The sequence below is a fragment of the Taudactylus pleione genome, unplaced genomic scaffold, assembly GCF_031769625.1.
Source record: "Taudactylus pleione unplaced genomic scaffold, aTauple2 ptg000172l, whole genome shotgun sequence".
NCBI lineage: Eukaryota > Metazoa > Chordata > Amphibia > Anura > Myobatrachidae > Taudactylus > Taudactylus pleione.
Genome location: NW_028284574.1, coordinates 7843410 through 7858684, shown reverse-complemented (window position 1 = coordinate 7858684; position 15275 = coordinate 7843410). Strand labels below are relative to the sequence as shown.

The following is a 15275-nucleotide window of genomic DNA, read 5'->3' as shown; positions in this document are numbered from 1 at the left end:
TATACAGTGAAGTAGCCGCTACTGCAAAGCAAACTGGTCCCCGCTCTCCAGCACCCCTGGAGTGACAAAAATGGGAGTTTGGGCTGCAAGGCCATGTCCCACCAGTGAGGCCATGCCACCTTTTTGATGGCATAGCCATGCGCACTACAAGGCAGCCCACCCCTACCTGCACTGGGTGTTTGAACAGGTAGGGACGCCACTGCCCATACTTGTATACTTTCCTGGAACCTGTGGGAGGCTCCTGATTTTTTTGGGTAGCCCCATGCACCCCATGATTTTTTGGGTAGCCCCATGCACATCCTGCCAACTTCCTAGTGAAGTGGCAGAGTAAAGGGGGGCATCCACTACACGATTTTAGCAGGCGATTGAACGATAACGATGTCGTTATCGTTCAATCGTTTAAAACCAGTTTATGAATCGTGCAGTGTTTGGTCTTTAACATTCAATGATGCGCGCTCTCGCTGGTCGTTTGATCGTCTCGTCAGTCGACTGAACATGCAGGTCAATTTCACTTGATCTATTAAAGATCGTTTGCAAATCGTTCAGACTGAAAGATAAAATTTCAAGGGAAAAAAATCAAGGGAAAATCGTTTAGAGATTGGAGAAGGAGTAGATCATCTAGTGGATGTGCCCCTTAAGGAGAATAATACCAGGAATCTGCGGATGTGTGAGGAGGGGCAGGGAATAATGATGAAATTCTGTGATAATAGTGCAATTTGCCCCCCCCCCCCCTATTCAAATATGCACAATTGTGGCATTTTGTTGCTAGGGGACAAATAGTCCGGCCAAGCCCCCATCACCAACCACCTGCATTTCCTCTCTGGGAGAGGAAATGATTAATTAGGCAAATAGCACAGATGGTGTAATGGTTAGCATTACTGCCGCACAGCACTGAGGTTGTGGGTTCGCTTCCCACTAGGGCCCGAAGCTGTGTAGGGTTTGTATATTCTCCCTGTGCTTGCATGGGTTTCCTCTGGTGTCCTCCCACACTCCAAAAATATACTGGTAGGTTAATTGGCTCCCAACAAAAATGAACCCTAGTGTATGTGTGTGAACATGTGGGAGGTAATATAGATTGTACCCTCCAATGAGGCAAGGACTGATGTGAATAGCCAAAATATTCTCTGTAAAGTGCTGCGGAATATGTGTGCATTATTTAAATGACTGGTAATAAATAAATACATAAATAAATAAATAAGTATGGTCTTAAGGTGCGTACACACTGGGCGATAAAGTGGACGACTGAACGATAACGATATCGTTATCGTTCAGTCGTCCACTTTATCGTCCATTTTTAAGCCCAAAAAGATGAACGATGACGACGACGCGCGTTCCCGCGGGTCGTTCGTCATCATCGTTCATCGGGCTGACATGCAGGCCAACCTGACGATCTCGTCAGGTTGCTGCATGTCAGGGAATGGGGGAGAGAGCCCGGCGCTGAACGATATCGTTAATGATATCGTTCAGCGGCTGTGCTCAATGTCATAAACGACATTGAGCACAGCCTGCCGGGGACACACTAGACGATATCGCTCAGGGAGCATATCGTCTAGTGTGTATGCACCTTTACAGCTTCACCAGTCTGTCCTATAAATCTGTGCATGTGTGAACATGCTTCATTAGTTGGCTCATGTGCAGTGGGACTGGAAACACTTGGCTTGGGCGGCCAGTTTCACTTTTGTAAAAAAAAAAAAGAGACCTAAAAAATATTTTATAAATAGAAAAAACATCAACACATATTTAATGTATATATATTTTTGAAATGCTGTAGAAATAAAGCATATTTTCCATGCACCATCCTTGCTCTGGCCATCCATAGATGGCGAAAGCAATAAGAGGATTGTAGTGGTACATATATTGCTGCACTCCTTCTTAAACAGGCGCATTGCAGCATTCACCTTTCAGCATTGTACTGTAGATAAGGAAAAACACACATTTTCCCTAGAAGAAGGGCTGATCTCCCTTTAGTAAATAGACCCCTTACAGTGCAACCATTGTGGTCTGGCATTAAATGGTGCAATTTTTTATAAAAATGGTCTGTCATATAAGAATAATATATTTCCTTATATTATCTGTGACAATCGGTTCGCTTTCTATACTGAAAAATGCATCTATGATCTGAATGACCCTGGTAACATCATTTTGTCATGCAGTGAATTATTACTGGAATGAAACCCATTTTATCATGTGATGCTTATTGTCAAGTTATTTTCTTCCCCTTTTAAGCTTGCATGCGTCAGGCTATGTATTTGAGAAGTGTCAAAAAAAAGGCTTTTGAAGTCAAATTGGATACTTTTACATTAAAGTAGCCTACGGTATATTAAGCATTGCAATTCTGCACAGAGCATGTTTATTATTCACTTATTTGTAAGCATGTTTATGCTTATGTGTTACGTAAAATGTGGCTATCCATTGTTGTCACTATGCTCCTCTCATTAAAATTAGGTCTATGATCTCACTTTGGACTTGAAGAGACCAAGCTTGCATTAGATAAATCCTAACTGAAATTTAACCACTCCAAATAAATCATAACTGGAGAGAAAATCTCAAGTTTATGGGGTCTATTGATCATCACTTAATTTTTACAAAAGCAGCTGAAAATGCACATTTTCACCTACAATTGTAAAAATTAAGTTATCAGGCCATTCATCAAGAAGGTAAAGCAGGAGATATCATAGATACGTCCTGCTTACCTTCCTTTTGCAGAATGGCCCCTGTCACCATACACTAGTATGGGGACAGAATTCATCAAGCTCCAAAAATATAATATTTTTGGAGCTTCACTGCATGAGCATTCACCATCTTGATATGGCGAATGCTCCTGCTCCAGGCTCGCAACCTGCTGCTTCCCATTTGGATCCCTGCGCCTCTGTCCGGCTCCTTCTGCCGGACGTCGGGGCTCTTGAGCACATGCGTGACCTCGAAAAGGAGCAGTAAAGCTGCTCACAGGGACAGCTGATTTCACAACAGCTGTCACCGCACCGGAGAAATTATGAATTGCTCCGGACTCTGCGGCGAGTTAGAATGTTAATTATCGGGGGTCCATTCAGACAGCGATAATTAACATCATAATTAGGCCCCTTAGTCAAGTCATAAAACCCTAATCCTAGAGTGAATGCTTAAAAAGGTGGTTTTATTTAAAAACTGAGACGCACATAAGGAGAGATAGCCGAGATACACATGTGGAGCAGATTGTCACAGCAGTTGTTGATAATCACATATGCATTTAATCAACTAATTAAGCGAGGGAATAAATAGATCCATTCATTGAGCAGTTCTACATCCTCTGCCAAAATTACCAGGGCGTAAAGAAACGCGTTAGAATGAAGGAAGACTGCTTTAATCCTCTACTTTCCATATTGCCATTCAACACAGGGATCCAGTAAGGAAGCCTGAAGCGTTCTTTGTGCACGCTATTGTGGTTTTTACCACCCCACTTCACCGCGGCTACAACAAGCGGATACAGAGCTCAGCTAACCACTACCCACCTGCCCTCCTACAGCACACATAGGAGATATGGGAGTTCCGGCTGACAGACGTGTCTGACAGACACCGCTCCCCCCCGCGTAGAGACGTCGGTCTCATCAGATGGAGTGAACGGCATTGTCGGCATTCAGCACGGACCCAGGAGCGAGACACAGCACCATCAGATTGGCTTCTTAGATCCACTGCACATGCTGCATTGGTAAGCAGCGTCACACTATACAGCTAACTTGGGCAATGTGAACACTTCCACTGCACATTAGCAGAGACATTGTTGCACATTCTCAGAAAAGTATTCACAATATATCATTCTATCTCTTTGCAACAAATTTGGAACTTTGTATCAACAATTCCATTGTAGAGGATTTATCTTTGGATTATTCATTTATGCTATTGGGACTTTCAGCATTTTTATTTTTCCTCCCTCCTTAGGAAGGGTTGTCATTTTACAATTGTGTTTGCTATGATTTTCATATGAGCTCATGCTCACATGTTTAAAATGTTTTATATGATGCTGGGACCCATGCATTAATGTCAGTATTATATCACTTGTTTAATAAATTGTTTATATCTTTACTATAAACATATGTGTATGTAATGAGTGCCTATTGTGATTGATATAGCGCAGTTCCCTATATTTATTTCTTGGTTACTATTTTTTGTTGAAGAACTACAGAGTTCTTTCTGGAACAGCTGTTGAATCGATCCCTATATATCAAGTTCAGCTCTATTTTTGACAATTAGCGCCGACTGGTTTTATCTATTTTATCTACCTGTCACAGCAGTTGACATTTTGGGCAAAATTTACTAAGCAACGGGTTCTAAACACCGGCGGTTTGGTGGCTGTCATTTAGAAACCGCCGACAAACCCTCGGGTTTTAGAAACTGCCGTCAAAACCACCACCAAACCGCCGGGGTTTAGAACTCGCCGCTTAGCAAATTTTGCCCTTAATGTGCTAAAGTTAACTGCTGTCAGCAATGTGGAGAAGTGAGGAAAATTGGAACCAAGAACTGTACCATTTACCATTGATATAATTTAGTAGCAAATATCACCAAAGGCCAGCTCCCCCTTCCAAATTAAAGAAAGATCAGTGTCTATTGATTCAGATAGCTTAAATTATACCAGGGCCCCTCAGTCTGTGGTGCTGTATGTGTATAGGGGTGGCTGCACACCCTATTTTTAAACATAATAAGAGGTGCTACTATGCTGAGACTAGCACTATAAGAGAAAATACAGGTGCATACTGTAAACATTAAGAATACTAATAGTCAAACCAATTATGATAAACTCAACAATTAACATGGCGTATAATTGAGGTTCTTAGCACATTTGGCCTCTCCACCACGTCAAGGTGAACCCTATCAGATGGGTTCCCTAACATCCCTAATATACATTATGTAAATTTATCAAGGACTTACCATAATTGTGCCTACTGAAGGTAGAGAACCCTTGTGCCTGGTACTACCACCCCTCCCATCTGCCCTTAGGTGATTTTATTGAGCAGGTTCCTGCATTGCTGCCTACATATTTGAATGGACAGTCCTGCATGGTACTGTACTTGTATCCCCAAGGCATACTTGCCGACATTGTAGTGTTCCTCCCTGGGAGAAGCCCGAGAAGAAGAATCAGGTGGGAGGTATTGGGGCCAGATGAGTCGCGTCATTAAGCCCCATCCCCTCATGGCAATTTGCCACGAACGGTGCATATTTAAATAAGGGACGGGGCCAAAATGACTACTACCAATGGGGGCACTGCATAGGGGGGACCACTATTGGGGGCACAATATAAGGGGCACTACTGTGGGCACTGCATAGGGTGGACTACTACTCGGGGCACTAATGGGAGCACTGCATAGGGGGGACTGGGAGCACTATATAAGGGGCACTACTGGGGGCACTGCATAGGGAGGACTACTACTGGGGGAACTATATAAGGGGCACTGAATAGGGGTGACCACTACTGGGGGCACTGCATAGGGGGGACTACTACTGGGGCACTGTATAAGGGGCACAGCATAGGGGGGATCACTACTGGGGCACTGTATAAGGGGCACTGCTGGGGACCTTCATAAGGGGGACCACTACTGGGGGCCTAAATAAGGGGGACCACTACTGGGGGTACTGTATAAGGGGCACTACTGGAGGCACCACTACTGGGGGCACTGCATACTGGGGGTACTGTATAAGGGGCACTACTGGGGGCCTGCATAAGGGGGACCACTACTGGTGGCACTGCATAGGGGGGGCTGTATAAAAATGCACTGCATAGGGGGGGCACAGTATACGGGTGCACTACTGGGGGCACTGTATAAAGGGCACTACTACATGGGGCACTGCTACTGGGGACCTTGCATAAGGGACACTACTACAGTGGACATTGCAAGAGGAGCATTACTGCTTGGGGCATTAAGGTGAATATGTAATGGAAAGGAATGTTCCCAGAGTGACGAGAAAGGGGTGTGTGTCATGTTGACATGCCCCATTTTTCAATGGTCACGCCCCTTGTGGCATGTGACCATGCCCATTTTTTCACCGCATAAGGGGGGGGTGTTCCATTTTAAATTTCCATATACCCTAGTTATGCCACTGGCCCCAAAAGTATGTCAGAAAGACTTCAGGGATACTTCAGCCAGTTCAAGTATACAAAAAAAAAGTGTTAAATAGAGGAGTGGTTCTCAAAATCGGTCCTCAGGACCCCACACAGTTCACGTTTTGCAGGTCGCCCAGCAGGTGTACTCATTACTCACTGACATATTTTAAAAGATCCGCAGGTGGAGCTAATTATTTCACTTGTGATTCTGTGAGGAGACATGGAAAACATGCACTGTGTGGGGTCCTGAGGACCGAGTTTGAGAACCTGTGAAATAGAGTATGTTCATTATTTCAAGATACAAGACTTTATTCGGGTTACATTATTGAGCTTCAAGGAAGTCTTGGAATAAACACAGGACATAATGACATACAATGTTAATCATTTTCAGGTATGACAGGGTTACATAATGCAAAAGAAAAGGCTTAAACCATCTACCATGTACAGTAGTTAAATCAACCTAATGCTCTTTTAGGAGGTCTGTGTACAATGTGTGTCATCTTGGTTAGCCCCTGCAGAATCTTTACATAATTCATCTAATATAAAAGAACATCAAATTTGATTGAGTGCTCAATGGTGCTCATATATCTACCTGGGGCAAAGGTAGAACTAATTCATGAATTTATTGACATTCAACACTTCAATCTAAATGAATCTAAATTGGCCTAGAGATAGTTACGTAAAACAATAAAAACAGAAACAGAAATAGAAGCATAACACCATTTGATTACAATTCTTAATCTAAATAGGCTTTTATTACGTACACAGTACTACCCGACCACAGGCATTCATTATCTCCCTGGATCTTATAAACAGTCTGGGAGACACAGGGACATCTTGGCCCATTTCTATACTAATTAAGTCACACTTAGGCTTTCGCTATAAATAGACCTGACCTATTGATCTGACCTGGTAATAATGAGCTGGCTGTGTTTGTCTGGTTGGTTCTGACCTGTATCCAGTGCAGTTACTGTACCTGGCTCATTAACTTGTGCTGCAGTTAAAGTACCACCGAGTGGTTCTCTACTAATTTGCAGTTCATGTTAGAGGTATGTTGATATCTTCATAAATACAGTAGCTAGGTATAAACAAAGGTCAATATAATTTCATATATTGTCTTTATACAGTTGAGTCCAGATGACTGCATCCTGTAACCTTTGATTTTTATTATTATTTCCTATAGAATGTGACCTAAGTAAAATATTATCATAGCCCCCACACAATGCACACTCACCAATAGTGCCACATTAGATGAAGCAATATCAAATTCTGCTTCTGATTTGAAAATTGGAGACTGGTTATGTAGGGCCTGATTCAGCAAGGAACGCACAGGAGAGAACGCACGCACTCGGCCAATGTTTTAGCTCTGCGCATGCATCACAGTGCGCATGCCCAAACTAGCTATTGCTAATGTGTTTGAGGGTTCTTGAAGTTACCGATGTTTCCGCTGTTGCTTGGTATAACAGAACGCACGTTAAGGGAAGTGGGAGGTATTGTGTATTGCTAGGCGTCTGCTTATTCTGCATGCGTATGCATGTATTAGCATATACTGGGCAGCGGACGGGTGCGTGCATCCGCTAGCGTGCGTTCCTTGCTGAATCAGCCCCATAGTGGCTTTATTGGGCCATAGTCAGGGTAGATTAGAACAAAGCACCATTCTAAATGAGGACTGTGAAAAAGTATGCTAGTATCATCAATTGAGGTGTTCCCTTAGCTGCAGACCTGGATATAATTATATATTTATCTTCCTCTTCTACTTTTATCGTACCTCCACCTCTCCAATTAATGCCAAACTTCTTGACCAGAACTTCCACTTTATCCTGTCTGCCCTATACCACCAGCTACACCTCTGTCAGCAGACACACAGCATAGAAAATACATTAAGAGAAAGTGTACAATTTGAGAATGACAAACCCTCTTTGTGAATTGAAGAGGCAACAATCCACCATACATCTGAGTCTATATAGACTATCCTCATGTCCTGACCTCCGCTGTGAGCAATCTTTCTGTAAACCTGGTCATGTCATGGTCAAGACTTGTAATTAAGTTTGAGCATGATGATTTATTTGGGGTGTAACTCTCCAAGATGAGAGAATTATTTTTTACTTGCTTTAAACTGGCTTTAGTTCAGTGTTTCCCAAATAAGGAAATGCTCCATAAGTTCACTGTTGCAGTCCCCTCTCCCTTATTCATATAGGCAGTAGTGTCATCAATACCCATCTCCCAGGAACATCGTATTCTTGGAACGCTTCACGAATAAGCATGTCACCCTTGTGCAGTGGCCATGCTAATATTCTCTGTATCCTTCCAATTTTAGTATTTGTGCTGCCATATTAATGGGAAACTTTGATAAAAGCCCAACTTAGGAGAGAGACTCATGCTGGCCATCCACTATACAATTATCTGTCAGATATCTGTCCAATCTGGCTGGTTGGAATGAAAACCTGGTAATGTATGGGAGCAAATTACAGTCGATCATTTGGTTTTAAACACTGTAAAATGGACAAAAACAAATTGGTTAAATTTGTGTGTTTTAACCAATTTGTCTGAACAACCATTTTTGGCTATTTTCTAGTGTTTGTGAGCAAATGGACGATTGTCATTTGCTCCCATACATTACCAGGTTTTCATTCCAACCAGCCAGATTGGACAGATATCTGACAGAAAATGGTATAGTGGATGCTCAACTTAACAGTGTGGAAGTGTTGTAGCCCTTAGTAGGGGATCTATTGGACATAAGGTGGGTAAAACTATGTTTACATAACTTATTGAAATCTATAATTTTCTACAAATAGTCACCAATAGCTGTAAATCTTATTTTTGCACACACACACACACACACACACACACACACACACACACACACACACACACACACACACAAAAAGAGTTCAGGCCAAATTCTGTTATGGATACAACATTTATGCAAATTTAAAATAATTATTGTACACTGGGTATAATGGGGGTTTTACTATTTTGTTTTTACTGATGGATAGTAAACTTAATGACACTTGGCATGACGGGAGTTATTACCAGTTTTGGCTCCTACCTGTTGAGGGGGCTGCCGCCATGCTACCTGCCTGAACAGCATTATATGTGTATGTTTTATGGGGGTGGACAAGCAAACGCAGGGGTGCCTGTGCATTTGGACGGAGTTTTATGCAAAAAGACAATCAACAAAAAAAAAAAAGACTTGTGCATAGACACAAGCCCCTAGCTTCTAGGGACTGTATAGGCTGCAGCCCTTAGAAGCCCATTACAACTGGCAGGGAAACTTGTGCATGCGCACCCCCCTTCTCCCTCCAGGCTTTTAGGGATTGCATTGGCTACAGCCCCTAGAAAAATATTAGAGCTGGCGGAAAGGCAGGGAAGTGGCTTCCCATTAGAAGCACTATCTGCCAATGTCCAGCATATGATTAGCAGATAGTGCTTCCAATGGGAAGCCACTGAGGACTCACTGATGGTGGCCAATTTTTACTTTACAGTCCAGCAGCCCCTAGATAAAATCCAACACTGCTTATGACAAATAAAAGTATACTTTATGTAACTATATCATTTACTCCATACACTGCTCCTTACCCATGATGTCACTTCCCTGGACTGGAGGAGATTATCATTTTCTACAGTACAATGGAGCAGCTTCAGAAAAGAGTGCTAAAATATAAAGGAGTCCTTTTTATGCAGGGAATTACTGAAATTGTGTTTTAATAGATCAGCATATCAGGCTTAAGGTTTTATTTTGCATATAATTTCAAGGTACCAGGGGTCACGTATTCAGATATGCAGTATGGCACAAAAATGTTAAAATGTAGTTCAGAATCTTATTTTAACTGGTTTGTGTTGATTATAGTTCTAGCTAAATAATGTGTTGTTCTTTTCTACATGACAACACTATTTCTGGATGCATAAATATGCCATTATGCTTTGTTATACTCATGAAACAAAGACAGAGGCACAGGGAGAAAAATATATAGGAACACTTTCAAGGAGCTCAACAGGCAAGCACAACTAAATTTGTTTTTTGAATAAACCTATTATCATGACTGGTTATACTGTACAGGCCTCACCAAGATGGTGGTTCCTCAACACTGTGCATACCTGGGAACTATCCTCCTCTCTCTCTACCAATTCTTCTGAGCCAAGCTTTAGCCCACTCTAACAAAAGGCTGCATAGAAAATGGTATGATATTTAAATAAACACCTACTCTACACCCCTACACGCGCCCCACACCAAACTTTTTCAATGTTGTTTAGTATATGTATCAAATAATATCTACATGCTTAATCAATTAGCCAGTCTACTTGCACTCTTTTAGGACATTAGTTTTTAATGAGTTTAACGTAGAATGTAGAGCAGAACAAATGAAGCACATCTAGAGAGCACATCATAAACACATTCCTGCAAACAAAATTCTAAATATATCTTATTCTGAAATGATAAACACAACAATTATCAATGCAGCTGGACTCATGGCAATCACTATTTCAACTGGCTGGAGTTACTGTATGTACCATCTCACAGTGATTTCACACCTGCCTTTACCCTAATGGATTTTACATTTTGCTAGTTAATGGTGCTTAAGAGATTATATAATTTATTATGTAACCAATATTGGTGTATGAAAGTTCTTATACATACCTTATAGTGGTACGTTTTGTACTAACTTGTTATACTATGGGTTATTTAATACATTTGATATATAATATGATCTTAAAAACTTTGCACTTTTATTTACTTGTAGTATAGTCTTGTGTTCAACACAGTTATTTGTTTACTGATTTATCATAACACTTTTCATATGATTTTCTGTATTCTGCATTTTATAAACTGATGGAACACAATGAACTACAAAATAATGGTGCTCTCTCTATGTAGTAGACTGCCAGCAGCAGCCACATTATTTTTTTACATAGCACAAACATATTACACCAGGGGTAGGCAACCTGTGCAACTACAAATGCCTTGCCACAGTTTTAGCATGCCTTAACAGCAAAACTGTGCCTACCCCTGTATTATACTGTACTTTACTACTGGGAACAACAATCGAAACAACAATTAAACTAGACTGGTTTTGAACAAATGGACAAAGGGTTATATATAAATCCTTGTTATAATCAGGTGTATTTTTGGAAGCAAGTCGCTGTATGGAAGTTTGGATTGTTGCAGTACAGTCATATGTTGTTTTTTTTTAAAAAAAAGAAAAGTTTAAGGGCAAAGCAGCAGTGAGTTTAGTCTCTTATAGATTGTGGGACTGATGCTAAATTGGATGCAAGTCCAAATGTGGACATATCTAGCTAGGTTTAGCAAACTGCAAATATGCTACACCATGCTTTTGCATACTGTATATGCGCAGCTTGTTGGAGGCTCTTTGTGTGGCTGGTTCTCTCTGTGGAGTGGACATTTCTAGGTGTTAGGATGTGGTAAATAAATATACCGACCGCTGGGATTCTGGTGGTCAGAATGCCGGCGCCGGAATCCTGACATCTGTCAGAATCCCGAAGGTAAGTAGCGGGTTTAGGAGGTGGGTTAGCGTTGGGCTTAGAGGTTAGGGTTAGGTAGTAGGGGGAGGGTTAGGCACTAAGGGGGGATTAGGTTTAAAGTACAGGGAGGGGGAGGTTAGGTTAAGTCACTAGGGGGGGTTAGGTTCAGGCACCAGGGTGGGAGGGTTAGGATAGGGAGAGGGTTAGGATACCGACCGACAGGTGTTGGTATCCTAATGCTGCTGGGTTGCTGGCATCGGGATACTGACCACCAGGATCCCGAATGCCGGAATCCTATGCCCATCGGTGGGTGTCACCTGGGCGGATACCATGTGAATGCACACAAGAGATTTGTTTGATGGGAGTGTCATGGGCATGTAGCCAGATGTCCGTGCCGCTCTGAGGCATGAATATAACAAATGGACATCTGTTTCAGACAGATCCATGGCACCCAACATGGGACTGATGTAGTGCTGTTACTATTTTTGATGATGGTTGTGGTGGGGTAACTTTACACATGAAATCATACGGATACTCACATTAGCCTGAAGTGCTAAATCTAGTTGCCATGGCCATGCGAATTTGGGGCCACTTTGCATCAAATGTCCGGTCTCTTGATGAAAGTGAAAAATTGATTGTCAATATGATCAGGTAAACATATTAAGTGAACTATAAGGTAAGAGTGAATTTGACAGTTAAGATGGTCAGTGACCTATTGATGTGGTGCATTCTGAGAAGCCCCATGCAGCCCGACCATGCTGTCTCAACTCAGCTCTGTACCAGCAGGAAAACAGGAGCTAGGAACAGGAATACACCAGTCAGCTGGCAGCCTGCTCCAGCATCAAGGGCAGTGCCCAGATACTGCAGAGCGAAGGATAGTGGCAGCCAGGATGATCGTGGCTAGGCACCAAGACCCTGGAGGGGAGGAAAAATCTGTCAATCAGCTCACCACTTCGGCAGAGCCCAACCAATCCCTGGCAGCAGGTAAAAGCAGGTGGACATATAAAAGCACAAAATTGCATATAGAAGTTGTGCACTAATTTAATTTATATTAAATTACAAAGGAGCCTGTCCAAATAGAGGAATAATTGCCTTTATTATTATTATTATTATTATTATCATCATTTATTTATATGGCGCCACAAGTGTTCCGCAACGCCTTACAAAGTACTTTACCTCTACAAATACAAAGATTCATACAAATGAGGATGACACTATTTATATAAATTATAAATGTGTCTTCATACCATGTGGCGAGAGATAGCTGGTGCGAGTGAGCCTCCAGGTCCCAATGCAACTCTGCTAGCGCCAGGCATCTTTTTCGCCTGAACATGCATGCTCATCGCAATGCAATGTACTAAGATGGCTCAGGAGACTGTGCTGATTAATGTGATATGTTTTAATGTGTTTCGTTATGGGACTTCATCAGTGGGCTGGCCTTAGTGATGAGCAAAGGTCTTATAACTACATTGATAACCATTGGCTATATATACTGTACTGTATATATAAAACAACAGAACAGGAATGCACTCATGTGTCGTATATAAGAAAACTAACTTCTTGGAAAATAAACTGAATATTCTGCGTACTTAGTGTACAATAATGTTGGATTTGTCCAATCATACAACCACTTGGGGGATGCTAAAGAAAAGTCCTCTCTTAGGGCACCTATTCATCAACTTTCAGTGGTTTTCAAATAAGTTATACAGCCCAGCACCAAACAGTTGTAAAAGAATCTTAATGTGGTAATTTCAGATTTTATAGAAGTGTACAGTAATTAGAGGCATGTACAGTACAGCATAAAATCTTGATAAATGGCATAAAGATCACATATAAATCACCCAACTCCCATAGAAGGAGCGTTCTGTATCTGCAACTCCTTCTGGAACAATGGGAGCTCACAATCAGCATAAGTACTTCCAATATGGTGATTACAATGATAAGTACATAATGTCCCTGACCACCATAATTCAAACAAAATTCATAATTCCTTTGATGATTTTGTTTAACTTCTGAGAGGCTGGCTGGGTCATGGGAAACTCATAAATCTGCATTTGCTTGGAGCAGGAGGATTAAACCTGTGACCAAGTGCAAAACAAGATTAGACTGCCTGGGAATCAAGGTTTCCTGTTGTTGTGCTGTAGAAGTATCCTCAGAAGGTAGTTGTATTCAGACTAGTAGCAGCAGAAAAACCAGAAGTGATTCTAACTGGGTCTGGAAGTCATTTCTGTGGGCAACCAGAGGCAAAGTGACCTCTGTTACCACAATAAAGACAAAGGTCTAATTATCATCTTCTGGACATTTTGTCAGAAGACAATTTGAAATAACCTATCTGCGTAGGTTCTGCCTCTTCTGTGGGAGAGTAATCATACTGATGACCACCATAGGTCAGACGGCCACGATGGCGCCCAGTGGGCAGCCATCCCTGGTGGACTCTGGAGCTGGACAACAGTTGCTGGAGCTGGGCAATGGTCACTGCAGCTGGGCAATGGTCACTGGACACTCGGAAGGCTGGGCAGCTGTCACTGGACACTCGGAAGGCTGAGCAGCAGACAGACACTCAGAATGTTGGGCAGCAGACAGGCACTCAGAAGGATGGGCTTTGGACAGACATTTAGAAGGCTTTGCAGTGGACAGACACTCAGAAAGTGCCAGGGCCCTCAGGGGTGACTGAAGACTGTGGACCTTTGGGAGCAGACTCGGATGTAAAACCATAAGGCACATTGTTAGACCTATTCATGCCTGAAGGCAAGGGCAACAGTATCTTCATGCCCAAAGGCAAGGGCAGCAGCTGACTCTGAAGCAAATCTTGACAGAGCAGCTTTATCCACATGCTAGGAGGCACAGGCAGAATTATTCACATTCCCGAAGGCAAGGGTAGAGTTATCCACAAGGGCAGGTGTCTCAGATGGGCTGGGCAGGAGCCTCAGAATGCCTCAGTTGGGCAGGAATCTCAGAAGGAACTTCATACTAACCAGCACTTTAATAACCTCTGCATTTAGGCCCATCTGTATAAATACGTCCGCAGACTTGCCAAATTGTAAATAAATATTCCACTCAAAATATAAATAAAATGAGATATTTAACCAGATGCTTCTCAGCACTACTAACATATTGTTGCTACATCACAGTTGGACAATTATATTATCTCAAATGGTAATGAAGGCAGATCAGGTGATTAGTGCCCTCTTAAAAATATAGAATAGTTTTTGCATGTGATAAGCTTTGCTCAATGCAAATTATTTCTGTACTTTATAAACGTTTCAGTACATCATGACTGTCACTTAAATGACATCTATATCTGTAAGATATGTAAAAGTCACTTCACGTAACGTTAAAGGGAATGTGCACCCAATGACATGTTTACGCCTGCGGTGTGCCCCTTCTGCTGTTTTAAGATATACAGGCATTGCCGACTATTAGGTTCTCCTGTAAGTGGTTTCTGCTGGTTGCATAATGTGAATAGTGGAGATACAGGAGAATTTAAGCTAGGTATGCACAATGCAAGGAGTAATATGTTCCATAGTTCCATGCCACCATGCCCTCCCTGCTGTACATTATATATATTATAGACATCACCGCATAAAACCACAAGGCTGTAGCCTGACTGCTTCTATACAGGTCAAATAAATCCTACTTATAGTTCAACCATACAATACATTTTCTTCCCAGTGATCGCTTTATGAATGATTAACATGACGGGTTCTGAGCAAGTCGGACA

General features: G+C 42.0%; 1 protein-coding gene and 1 non-coding gene across 3 annotated transcripts in view; both read right to left on the bottom strand.

Annotated features, from left to right (window-relative positions):
* KCND3 (potassium voltage-gated channel subfamily D member 3) overlaps nt 1–15275 on the bottom strand; it is a 489764-nt gene that overhangs the window by 366419 nt on the left and 108070 nt on the right. The gene's annotated exons all lie outside the window — the stretch shown is intronic.
* On the bottom strand, nt 8308–8410 carry LOC148521235 (U6 spliceosomal RNA). The gene has a single exon (XR_015878857.1). It is a non-coding gene; the product is annotated as a U6 spliceosomal RNA (small nuclear RNA).